Raw genomic sequence first — 11,001 nt, forward strand, 5'->3', positions numbered from 1 at the left:
GCGCATTGTACTTGCTGCAGCTTCCGGGCAGTCTTCAGAGGCAACCCCACGTAGAGAGCGTTGCAGTAATCTAAGCAGGATGTAACCAAAGCGTGTACTACCGTGGCCAAGTCATATTGGAAAGGGCCCCAGTCTCTAAATGCTACAAGATCCCTATGCATAAGCTCTCATAATGTTTTCTCCATCATCTAGACATTTTGCTGCCTAATTTTTTGTTTATGTAATTTATATTAACTGTTTTGTATTGATTGTTTTTGTTATTGCCTTTGTTTGCTGATGTACTGTGGGCTTGGCCTCATGTAAGCCGCACCGAGTCCCTTGGGGAGATGGTAGCGGGGGTATAAATATATTATTATTATTATTATTATTATTATTATTATTATTATTATTATTATTATGCAAGGCTATCCATGGCAATCTCCCCCTAGTCTTTTTGCCTGGTTTATGCCTTTAAATACCATATTTCTGCTCCCTTTCTTCTTGGTCATGCTACATCTACATTATACCTTTTTTTTCAAAATTAGCACAAGTTTTTATTGGAAAAGAGTCTGTGAAACATGATCCACAACTATGAAAATGGACAAAATATGGCTACCAGTATTTAAAAATATCTAAAATGAGGACAGTAAATAAAGAGCAATGTTCAAAAAACAGGGAAATTCCAGACACGTAACACATCCCAACAAAAGATTTCCTCAGTCAGAAAGCAGCCAGGCTTTGAAGCTGCAAGGCCATTCAGTGCTAATCAAGGTGGCCAGTTGCAATATTCACACTTGCCTCAAACAGACAAGAGTTCAATGTATTGTCGAAGGCTTTCATGGCTGGGATCACTGGGTTGTTGTAGGTTTTTCCAGGTTATATGGCCAGCATTTTCTACAGGCATTTTCTCCTGACGTTTCGCCTGCATCTATGGCAAGCATTCTCAGAGGTAGTGGGCTAAGCTTCACTACTTCTGAGGATGCTTGCCATAGATGCAGGCGAAACATCAGGAGAAAATGCCTCTAGAACAGGTGTCCTCAAACTTTTTAAGCAGAGGGCCAAGTCACAGTCCCTCAAACTGTTGGAGGGCCGGACTATAATTTGAAAAAAACATGAATGAATTCCTATGCACACTGCACATATCTTATTTGTAGTGCAAAAGACACTTAAAAACAATACAATAATTAAAATGAAGAACAATTTCAACAAATATAACATTATTAGTATTTCAATGGGAGGTGTGGGCCTGCTTTTTGGCTGATGAGATAGGATTGTTGATGTTGTTGTGTGCTTTCAAGTCATTTCAGACTTAGGTTGACCCTGAGCGAGGGTCGGGTAAATGACCTTGGAGGGCCGCATTCGGCCCCCGGGCCGTAGTTTGAGGACCCCTGCTCTAGAACATGGCCATATAACCCGGAAAAACCTACAACAACCCAGGCAAGAGTTCTTTCTCCCACCCTGGACATTATTCCACAGATATATATAAACCCCACTTGTCTAGTTTCCAACAAACCTCACAACCTCCAAGGATGCCTGCCATAGATGTGGGTGAAACGTCAGGAGAGAATGCTTCTAGAACATGGACATACAGCCCGGAAAACTTATAGCAACCCAAGGATCCACCTCTATCTCCACATTAGAGTATCATATTTCCAATATGAACAGAACAGTGGCTAGTACATTTGAACTATATCGTAATCTTTGTTTTGTATAATTTAATATATGTATTTTTGTAGAAATATATGTGTATTTCATATAATGTTTACGATTATGTTTTTAGCTATGCTGTACCCCGGCTTGATCCACAAGGAGTGACAGGTAAGAAATAAAATTATTATTGTTGTTATTGTTACTACATATGAAAACAATTTTAAATTTATTTTGCTGGACAGAATCTAAACCTGAGTACCTGAGGGGCTTTTCGGCCAATTTCTAGATTCTGTCCATGTACTCATGTAAACAGGAGCCCCCGGTGGTGCAGTGGGTTAAACCCTTGTGCCGGCAGGACTGAAGATTGACAGGTCAGAAGTTCGAATCCGGGGAGAGTGCAGATGAGCTCCCTCTGTCAGCTCCAGCTTCCCAAGCGGGGGACATGAGAGAATCCTCCCACAAGGCTTCCTACAAGGATGGTTTTAAATGGTGTATTTTAATTATTTGATAAATGTTTTTTAATGTTTATGTATTGTATGTGAATTTGTGTCTTGGCATTGAATGTTTGCCATATATATGCTGTGCTCCGCCCTGAGTCCCCTTCGGGGTGAGAAGGGCAGAATATAGATGTTTTAAATCTATATGAATAAAAGTTAATGTTCGTTTGTGGGATTAACATAACTCAAAAACCACTGGGGGAATTGCCACCAAATTTGGCCACAAGACACCTACTAACCCAAGCCGTGACCATCACTCAAAAAAATTGAGTTTGTCATTTTGAAGCCGAGCATGACCCCCCCCCCCCCCAACAAGGGATGGTGACTTATAGTTCTTTTTTTTCTTTTTTTTGACATTTTATTTTTTTTATTTTTCAAAGGACATTTTTTTTCAATACATCCAATCACCCAGTGCTAACCCTTCACCCCCGACCAGCCAATTACAATATTTATTCCCAAAAATCAGTTGTTTCTATTACAGGTTTGGTCCCCTTACCTTCTATATATACATATTCTATCAATTTCCCCCAAATCTTCCCAAAATCATCTTTTTTTGATAATCCTCTTTTAAACTTAATGTTTCCTGTCAGTTTATCATTTATTGCGATGTCCCAGATCTCCCTATACCACTCTTCCAATTGACACTCCCCTCCTTCTTTCCATTTTTTAGCTATTAATAATCTTGCTGCTGTGACCAGATTGGCAATTAATTCTTTTAGTTCTTTTGGTATTTTAACATTGTCAATAAATGACAGCAGTGCTATCTCCGGTGTTCCTGTTATCTCTATTTGGGTGATTTTTCTTATTTCTTGAAATACATTTTCCCAAAATTTTTGAACATATTTGCAAGACCACCACATGTGTATATATGTGCCAGTTTCTTGACAGCCCCTCCAGCACTGCTTAGAATGTTTCTTGTCAATTTGATTTAATCTGATTGGTGTGAGGTACCACCTCCACACCACTTTATAATAGTTCTCTTTTATTCTTATTGACATATTTTTTAAAATACGCATATTCCACATTCCTTTCCAGTTTTGTGGGTCTATTACTTTATTACAGTCTAACTCCCACATTCTTTTAAGGTGGTCCTCCTCCTGGACTCCTTCCAGCAGCATTTTGTAGATATCACTTGTTATACCTTTTGTTCTTTCTTTTCCTTCCTTACTTCCCCTTTGGTTAATCATTTCTTCAAATTTGGTAAGTTCTCTCTCTCCTTTATATTTCTTTCTTATTTCCCTTAACCATCTTTCAAGTTGTAGAACTTTGTACCATCCAATGTTCCCTCCTAATAACTGGACCTTTATCTCATCTATATTTTTCATCTTTGATTCCCAATCTTTTAATTTCGTTATTCCTTTTTCCTTAAATTCACTTTCCAACTCCTTTTTGAGATTTATGGGGAAATTATTTGTAATCAACACCGGTGTTAATGGGGATATCGATGGTATTAATTTTTCTTCATATTTAGACCATATTCCCAGTATGTTTTTTAGAAAAGGGTTGTCTATTTTGTTATACCATTTCTTGTCTAGATTCCTAGTTTTCCCTATAAAGAAAATATATTCTAGTTTCATATCTATATCTTCACTCTCTTCTTCTAACCATTCTAAATCCTTTTGACCCATAATCCCTTCAACAATATACCTTAACTGGTTTGCTATATAGTATAGTTTTAAGTTTGGTATCCCCAGACCTCCCTTCTTTTGTAGTTTATACCATTTTGCTTTGTTAATTCTAACTCTTTTGTTCTCGTTGCAGAAGGTGTTTATCATATTCTGCCACTTTGTAATTTCTCCGGCTGAGATTTTAATAGGTAGCATCCTAAACAAAAAGTTTATTTTAGGTAAAATTTTCATCTTTATTAGAGCTATTCTACCAAACCATGACAATTTGAGCTTAGCAAATTTAGCCAGAGTATCCTTCACATTTTTCCTTAATTTGATTAGATTCTCCTCTTCTAATTTATCAATTTCTTTAGAAATATTAATTCCTAGATACTTTATTGAGTTCTTTATTTTTAATCTGCCCAATCTCCCTTCTCTTAATTTTACTTCCTCATCTTTAGTGTGGTTAAATAATAAGATTTCCGATTTATCCCAATTAACTTTAAGGCCTGTAATTTCTCCAAACTCTGTTAAATGTGCTTCTATTCTTTTTATCTGTTCTAATGGATTTCTGAAGGTTAGTAGTGTATCATCTGCAAATAAACATATCTTGTATCTTCCCTCCTTCCCTATCCCCTTTATATGTTTATCCTCTCGTATCATATTTGCTAGCATTTCTATGACTATTGCGAACAGGGTAGGAGAGAGAGGGCATCCTTGTCTTGTTCCTCGAGTCAATCTTATTTTCCCAGTAAGGCCATCGTTTACTTGTATAGTTGCATAGTTGGTTGAATATAGTCTCTCAATCAGTCCTCTAAATCTCTCTCCTAAACCAAATTTTTCTAATATTTTTTTTAATGCCGGCCATGAGACACAATCAAATGCTTTAAATATGTCTAGGGCCAATATCCCTGCTTTAATATTCTTTTTCTTAATTGAATGAATCACATTTAGTACCCTTCCCACTGGGTTTGACATTTGTCTACCAGGAATAAATCCACATTGATCTTTATTAATATAATTATATATAAAGTTATTTAATCTCTTTGCCATTATTGCCGTCAATATTTTAGCATCCTGATTTATAAGGGCAATAGGTCTATATGAACCAGGATCTTTAGGATCCTTATTTGTTTTTAGAATTAATATGATCCTTGATTCCTGCCATGATGAAGGGATCTGTTCTCCTTCCATTATCCTATTATATAGTTCTTTTAATTTTGGTACTAAAATTGATTTAAATTTTTTATAATATTCCGGTCCTAGGCCATCTATTCCAGGAGTCTTCCCTCCTTTCAATTTATCTATAGCGTCTCCTATCTCTTTTTCTGATACTAATTGTTCCATACTCATTTTATCCATCTCCTGTAATTTTATTTTCCAGTATTTATCTATAACCCCTTCTATTTTGTTGTTAGGGTTATCCACTGCTGTATATAATTTTTGATAAAATTCTTGGAAGACAGCTAGCTTTTCTTTCATTGATATAATTTCCCTACCCCACTTATCTTTTATAGTTCCAATTGTGTTCTTATTCTTCTTCTCTTGTGCTGCTTTAGCTAGCATCCTAGAGTTCCGATTGCTATATTCAAAATATTCCCTTTTTGTGTATATTAAATCTCTCTGTACTTTTTCCAAGTCATGTTTATCCAATTCTTTCCTTTTGGCCATTGCTTTAAGATAACTTTGTTTATCTTTTTCCTTTATGTATCTCTTTTCTAGTTCTTGGATTTCTAATTCTAACTTCTTTCTCTCTGCTTCTTGCTCTCTTCTTAGGTTGCATGCTTCTTTTATGCACAGGCCCCTTGATACTGCTTTCATCGCATCCCACACAGTTGCATAAGAGCATTGATTGTTATCATTAATTTCCCAAATATCTCCTAATTCTTTGGTTATTTTCCCCACTATCTTACTATTCTCTAATACTGCATTTCCTATCTTCCAGTATTTATATGTTTTATAATCCTTCTTTATTTGGAGATCCAAGCTTATTAATGCATGGTCTGAGCATCTTATTACCCCTATTCTAGTATCTAGAACTTTGGGTAGTACCTGTTGTGAAACAAAAAAGTAATCAATTCTAGAAAACATTTGATGAGCTGTCGAATGGAATGTAAATCTTTTCTCATTCCCCCTTAACGTTCTCCAAATATCAACCATATTTTTGTTCCTTATTATTCTATTTAGAGTTGTTCTATTTTGCATTTTCCCTTTCTTTGTGTGGTGGGATTTATCCATTTCCTCATCCATTATTCCATTGAAATCCCCTCCTATGATCAAATACCCTTTTTGTATTCCCTCTATTTCTTTAAATATTGTTTCATAAAATTCCGCTTGGTTAGTGTTTGGAGCATATACATTAGCAAAAGTGAAATCCTCATTCCCCATCGTCCCTTGTATGATAATATATCTTCCTTGCTCATCTATCTTTGTTTCCTTTATATTGAAACCACATTGATTTTGGATTATAATTGCCACACCTCTCGATTTAGATGTTCCATATGATTTTATATACGTTACAGATCCCCGCATCTTAAGCTCGTTCACCTTTGGTTTGGATTGGTGTGTCTCTTGTAAGAATACAAGATGAGCTTTAGCTTTATAAATCAAATCTGCAATGGTTTTCCTTTTATAAATCGAGCCCAAACCTTTACAGTTCAAAGATACGATCCTCAGGTGTTCCCCCATTTCTTTACCATTCTACTTATCCTCTTACTTGGCTGGTCCCTAATTCGTGCTCCCCACTGCTTTCCCCCCCTCTTCCTCCCTTCCCTCCCTTCCTTTGTGAAGTGCTCTTCTCCCCCTATTCCTTTCACCCCACGATGTTCAAAGACTACTTGTCTTGAACCTGGTTTACTCCAAACCATTTTGTGGGGTGGGGGGAGAGGACCCATCCTCCATCTGAGTGCACCCATTCCGATATCTCCCAGGGTATTCTTATATTGCCTTAACTAGTAGGATTACATATTTCATACTAATGATTAGTCAGTCCTTCTCACAGTCTTTTTCATTGCTGTCTTGGTCCATATTAGTCTTCTTTTCCAGTCGCCAGATCCGGCTTCCCTTTCTCTTTCTCCCCTCCCTTCTTTTCTATCTGTGTTGTATCTGTTGTCCCATTTGTCAAATTCAGTTCATTCAGCAATACTAGACCTTGATCTAGAGACGTAATTTTATAGTTATTATTTCTCCAGCGAAACCTCAAGAAAACCGGGTAACCCCAGTTGTACTGAATTTTCTGGCTTTGTAAAATGGTGGTACATTGGCGAATGGATTTCCGCCACTCCAAAGTTTCAGGGCACAGATCTGGAAAAATCTGTATCGGTGTCTCTTGGTATTTTAGTGAGGATGCTTGTCTTCGTAGTGCTTTCATTATCTTGTCTTTGTAGTAATAATTCCCAAATCTGACCAAAATGTCACGAGGAAAAGAGGTCGTTTTTTTAAATCCCACTCTATGGATTCTCTCAAACCAGGCTTCTTCACAGTCTGTTTCGGAATTCTGTTTAAGCCATGTCATTATTTCTCTTTTTAACATCCCAGGATTTTCTCCATTTATTTCTAGGAAATTCCTTATTCGAATGTTCATTCTTCTATCTCTGTCCATTAAATTTATTACCTTCAAGTCCATTCTTTGAAGGCTTTTTTGAGATTGTTTTATCTCTGCTGTGTTTGCTACCAATTGTACTTCCACTGCTGTTACTCTTACATCCAAGTCTTGGTTTTTCTTTTCCAGTTTCTGTGAGGTTGCTTGTAAATTTTTTATTTGATTTTCTAGTCCGGTGATCTTAGTTGTAATTTCTTGAGTGCTGTTTAAGATCAAATCTTTGATCCCTTGAATCTGCTGTAGTAGTTCTTTATTTGTGATTTCCTCTGATTCATCCTTTCCTCCATTTCGTGCTGTTGCCATTGTGGCTGATTTATAGCTCCTTCCCTGGGTTGAGCAATCAGCGAGATACTCAGCCGATTCTGTCTCCTGTGCTCTTTCCCAGCTTCTATCGGAGGGGGAGGGTCGGCGTCGTAGGTAATAATTAATTTGTCTTTGCTCAGCCCTTCCTCTCTGTTTGGGCTGGGTTTTCTTCCCTCGTTTCATAAAGCTTTACTTTGCCACTCTTTGCTAGGTTTGCTGAGTTGCTAGTCTCAGTTTGGTCTTTTCACCATTAAGAGACGCTCAGCCTTCCAGCCTTCCAGGAGCAAAACCGAAAGTGATTTATTTTACCTTGTTATCTTCTCTTTCCCGACAACAAAGAAATTTATGGGTGGCTTAACAACTCACCCAGGCAGAAAGTCTCTTTTTACTCACTGTGAGTCCATTCCTAATAGTTAATTTTCTTATTTTCTTTTCCCCTTCATGGGAGCTCCGGGTTTAGCGTCCACTCATCAGGCTGAGGCTCCACCCCCTCCGTGACTTATAGTTCTGCAAAGGACAAAGGTACCGGACTGCACAATAGGGGTTAAGTCTTGGTCAATTTGTAAAGGCCTTAACAAACAATGAGGACCCCATGAAACTTTGGGAATGGCTAGACCTTGGGGTCTCTGCCTCTCTCTCTCTCTCTCAAGAGAGAGAGAGAGCTGTAGTTTTCCAAGGACCATGGGACCGGTTTCCATCCCAGTGCTGCAGGGCTTTGCGTCTTGGCCCAGTGGAACTCCACAGACTCCCGTTGGTGGCTTTTTGAATTCTGCTACATTCCTGGACTTCACTCTCTTCAAGGACTCGCTCTCTACCCATGAACTTTCTTCAAGACAACTTATGAATTCATGCTGTGTCCTGATATCGTCTGCTTTTTATAATTGGTATTATTAATCTCTCTCTGGGGTCCCGGATGGGAAGATAACTGCATATGATTTCCCTGTGTATAATTTCTGTATGGTTTTTATGCTTCTTTGTATTCCTGACCATTTGCCCCTTCTCCCTCCAAAGAAATATGTAAGGGAACCCCCTGGCCTTCAGAAACAAAAGACTGAAACCTCCTGCCAAAGACACATTTGCATGGATAAAAGGAGATTCTTATCTCTAGCCTCAGAAGATGGCCCACTAGAGTAAAGCATTGTTTGACAAAAGTTTCTGTAAGATAAGGGGAAACCTTCCCCTTTGCTTTTGTTTACTTAGCATTAACCTCAGGCTGCCATCATTGTTCTCCTGTCTCACAGCCAGGAAGGATCAGGACACATGTTGGCCCTTTGTCTTACAAGAGCACATGGCATTCCTTTGTTTAAAGATTCCTTTCCCAGATTCCTTTCTGCTCCCTCATCCCGCCTCCATCTCTCCTGATTGGCTGTCGCCACCAGGTGGCAGAGGTCTCCCCATTGGTTCCTACGGACAACTGGAGCCCATCGCCCAATCATGGCAGGGAACAACAGGGAAGCCGGGGCGGGGAGTTTGAACTCTACAACTTTGAATTTGCTATAAATATGACTGTATTGGTGTATTCCCCTCATGCTTAGCTTGGCGAATGATTGCAGCTTTGCATCCGGTTTCAGCTGAATCGCATTAAACTTCGATGGCCTTTCTTCAACTGGTGAGACTTTTCATTGGGAAATCAGGGAAAAATATGGGATGCTTCTCTGTCTCGCCAGGGAAAAAATAACTCTTTGAGGAGTCTAATTGGTCTCTGCCTCCTGGCAAAGACCCCTAAATTTTAGCTCTATTACAATTTGGGAGTTGTAGTTACTGGGATTTATAGTTAACCTACAATCAAAGAGCATTCTGAACTCCACCAGTGATGTAACTGAACCAAACTTGGCACACAGGACTCCCACGACCAACAGAAAATACTGAAAGGGTTTGGTGGGCATTGACATTGAGTTTGGGAGTTGTACTACACCTACATACAGAGAGCACTGTGGACTCAAACAATGATGGATCTGGACCAAACTTGACACGAATATTCCATATGCCCAACTATTAACACAGAATCCCTATGACCAATAGAAAATACTTAAGGCCATCCAGTCCTACCCCCTTTACCAGAGCAAGAAAATCAAATACTGTTTATCCACAATCATAAAGAAATTACATATATTAGAAACCAACACTTTCTCTTATTACTTTATTTTCCAGATCACCAGACTGGGCCACAGCAATGTGTGGCAGGGGACGGCTAGTAAATAAATAAATAAATAAAACATCAAAACATCCAGGTGTCCCTTGGGCAACATCCTTGCAGACAGCCAATTCTCTCACACCAGAAGTGACTTGCAGTTTCTCAAAGTCGCTCCTGACACACACACACACAAAATCCTCATGTAAACACATCATATTAATTTCTCAGAAGATAAGCGCTGGGCCGAATGAACGCAGATGTTGTTACCCAGCTTCAGTGCATCCAGTCACCTTTGATTAATATGCATATATGTTAAGATCACACAAGAATTATGGAAGACAGTGTATAGCAGGGGTCCTCAAACTAAGGCCCGAGGGCCTGATATGGCCCTCCCAGGTCATTTACCCAGCCCTTGCTCAAGGTCAACTTAAGTCTGAAACGACTTGAAAGCACACAACAACAACAACAACAACAACAATCTTATCAGCCAAAAGCAGGTCCACACTTCCCATTGAAATACTAAAAAAATTGTATTTCTTAAAATTGTGCATTTTAATTATTGTATTGTTTTAAGTGTTTTTGCACTACAAATAAGATATGTGTAATGTGCATAGGAATTCATTCATGGTTTTTTAAAAAAATTATAATCTTGCCCTCCAACAGTTTGAGGGACTGTGACCTGGCCCTCTGTTTAAAAAGTTTGAGGACCCCTGCTCTAGTGTGAAATACTTTCTAGTGAGGTAAGTTTATCTGCTTTCCCCTTTTCTCTCCATGTTGCTGTTCCTGCAGCTGCTCAAAGCAGTTGCTGGTACTTTATCTGATGTAGACAGGAACACACAACTACAGTAGGAAAGTTAGTGTGGAATCCCATCCTTCAGCTTTGCCCTTATTGCATTGTTTCCTGCGGACATGTTACAGCATTTGCCTAGTAAACCCTGTGTTTCTCCAGTCCTCATTCACCATCCCAACGCCTCCCAATGTCAATACAACTTTTAAAAAAATCCTAATAGAGAGAAAACAAGGAAAAAGATATATTTAAGTCCTTGTAAAAAGGAGCTTCTTTTTGTTATTTGCAGTATGCCTATGCAGTCACAATAGTATTCAGTATTTGTAAATATTACTTCACTTATTGATTCTTCAGATTCTACCTGGGATACTGTCAATATGCAGTGTATTCAAAACAAATATGTTCCGTCTCTATAATTTAATGGAAATAAAACACACCAACTG

This window comes from Anolis sagrei, chromosome 6 (assembly GCF_037176765.1).
Source record: "Anolis sagrei isolate rAnoSag1 chromosome 6, rAnoSag1.mat, whole genome shotgun sequence".
Lineage (NCBI taxonomy): Eukaryota > Metazoa > Chordata > Lepidosauria > Squamata > Dactyloidae > Anolis > Anolis sagrei.